Below are 2,511 nucleotides of genomic sequence, written 5' to 3'. Positions count from 1 at the left end.
AAAGATCAGAGTGATTTTTCTGACCAACATTCCATAATCAACACCAAGTTATGATTAACATTTTGCATGCTATTCCTCAAGTAACACATTTGCAAACACAATTCGTAATTCTATTTAAAATTGGCTTGTGAAAAAGCAAGATACTGAAAAATCAAATGATTCGTATTCCAGCTAGATTTTGAGTGGGGGTGGGTGAGATTAGGATGGAATGCATTGTAAGGGTAGAATTATTTGTTCCCCATTAACTATTTTATTAAAAAGAAAAGTTACCCATGTACTTCCGTTCTGGAGTATTTTATAACTCCATCACCAGGCAGAGCTACCCATGTCAGTGGATGTTGTATTGCCTGTTGAAACTCATCACTCTTTGTCTAAAAACAATCATCAAAATGCATATGATTGGTTTGAAATCCTTTTATTAACAGGTAACAACAGTTGATTGTATGTTTGTGGTTTTTGTTTGTTTTAGTTTTCATTTTTCGTTTTTTTGTTTCGTTTTTGGTTTTTCCAGAGAGGGGTTCTCTGTGTATCCTGGTTGTCCTGGAACTCCCTCTGTGGACAAGGCTGGCCTGGAACTCAGACGTCCACCTGTCTCTGCCTTCTGAGCACTAGGAGAGTTCAGTCTCAGAGATCAAATTTAATGGGACATTGTATGGATCTTGTTTACATTCTAGTTGGCAGTGTAAACCTGGGAGAGCACAGCCCAAAGATGAGGCAGACTACTGTGGTGGTATTTTATTTGTGCTCTAACAAATAAAGCTTGCCTGGGGATCAGAGGACAAAGTCAGCCACTACATTAAACATAGAGGTCAGGCAGTGGTAGCACACACCATTAATCCCAGTGCTAGTTAATCATAGAGGTCTGGAGGTCTGTCCAGACAGACAGGAAGTGATAGAACTGGGCAGAGAGAGGAAGTAATGTAGCTGGTTAGAGAGAGGAAGTAAGATAGCAGGGTACAGAAAGGTATATAAGGCATGAGTATACAGGAAGTCTCTCTTGAGACTCTCTTGGGCTGAGGATTTCCTGAAGTTAAGATGTAGCTGGCTTGCTCTCTGATCTTTCAGCTTTCAGCCCAATACCTGGCTCAAGACCTTTTAAGATTCATGTTTCATTTGGTGACCCAACATTTGTGGCATGAGCTCATGAATAAGCCACTTGCCTGTGACCTTGAAGTGCCCAACTCAGGCCCAAGCTGCACTCATCCAGTTGTGGTGGTGTATGCCGGTAGGATTTGCTGAAGGAGATGGGGGCAGGAAGACCCTGAGTTTGAGGTTAGCCTGCAAGGCTTTCTGAGGAGAAGCTTCAGCCTGGGCTAGGCCTGGCCACAAACAGTGGCAGTGGAACCATGTAGCATTGCATTGCAGGCTGCTTCTCATCATGTTGGTGGTGGTATGGGACAAAGGGTTTACTGCTGCTTGTTCAGAGAACAATTGCCAGGACCATTGTGTTATAAGAAAGCATTGGCAAAGGTCAGTTTGAAGAAGTTTGGTGAGGTAACTGGCAGGGAGAAGAAGTTACTGTGAAGATATTCTCTTCTAGGGAAGAACATTCCTGGTTCCAAGAGGCAGAGATTTATCAGACTGTGATGTTATGACATGAAAACATCCTAGGATTTATAGCAGCAGACCACAAAGAAAATGGCACATGAACTCGGCTGTGGCTGGTGTTGGATTATCATGCGCATGGATCCCTTTTTGATTACTTGAATAGATACACTGTAACAGTGTACAGGGATCATCAAACTCACTTTGTCTATGGCAAGTGGTCTTGCCCATCTTCATGTGGAGATTGTTGGTACCCAAGGAAAGCCAACTATTGCTCAGAGATTTGAAATCAAAGAATATCTTGGTGAAGAAGACTGGAACCTGTTATATTACAAACTTGGGACTGGTTGTGAGACACGATTCTGCCACAGATACAACTGATATCACTCCAAACCACAGAGTAGGCACTAAAAGTTTCCTGCAGGGAACCATGACCATACCTAACAGTGACTTTGAAATTTCCAAAAAGATAATGGGACCCCACAACAACGATTCCATCAGGATGATGATAATACCACTAAGATGTCAAACACTACCCAAAGATGGGTTTTGGACTACAAACTGCTCAGGACAATTCCGATATAGCTATCTGAGATGATCCAGCTCCACAGACTATTCGAGCAAGGACTTTAAACCAGCCCTGAACTTTCCCATTACACAGAGACTGGACAAATGATACAAGTAACTCTCCTAGGACTTGACAATTAACCCAAAATTTTTCTTTTCAGGATCCCTTAAAGATGCCTTCACCCCCAGACAGCAGGAAGTAATTTTAAGAATATGACACCCATGTTCTCAAGAGATGGGGGTGGGTGGTTCTTGGTCATTCATTGGGTTATGGATAATTTTCATTGTTTAGGATGGTTGGTTACAAGTTGTTAACTGATAATGGTCAGGAAAAAAGCTAAACAAAGCAGATTAGATTCAGGGTTCTTGTGTTAAAAAAGGAAAAAGAATAAAAAGAGA

The 2,511-nt window shown here is 41.7% G+C and overlaps 1 pseudogene; it reads left to right on the top strand.

The window, feature by feature from the left end:
- The first annotated feature begins 1,409 nt into the window (after positions 1–1,409).
- Positions 1,410–2,143, top strand: LOC131918787 (TGF-beta receptor type-1-like; annotated as a pseudogene).
- The last annotated feature ends 368 nt before the right edge of the window (positions 2,144–2,511 follow it).

Source organism: Peromyscus eremicus, chromosome 8b (assembly GCF_949786415.1).
Source record: "Peromyscus eremicus chromosome 8b, PerEre_H2_v1, whole genome shotgun sequence".
Classification (NCBI taxonomy): domain Eukaryota; kingdom Metazoa; phylum Chordata; class Mammalia; order Rodentia; family Cricetidae; genus Peromyscus; species Peromyscus eremicus.
The sequence above is the reverse complement of the archived record's forward strand: the minus strand, read 5'-3'. Positions and strand labels throughout refer to the sequence as shown.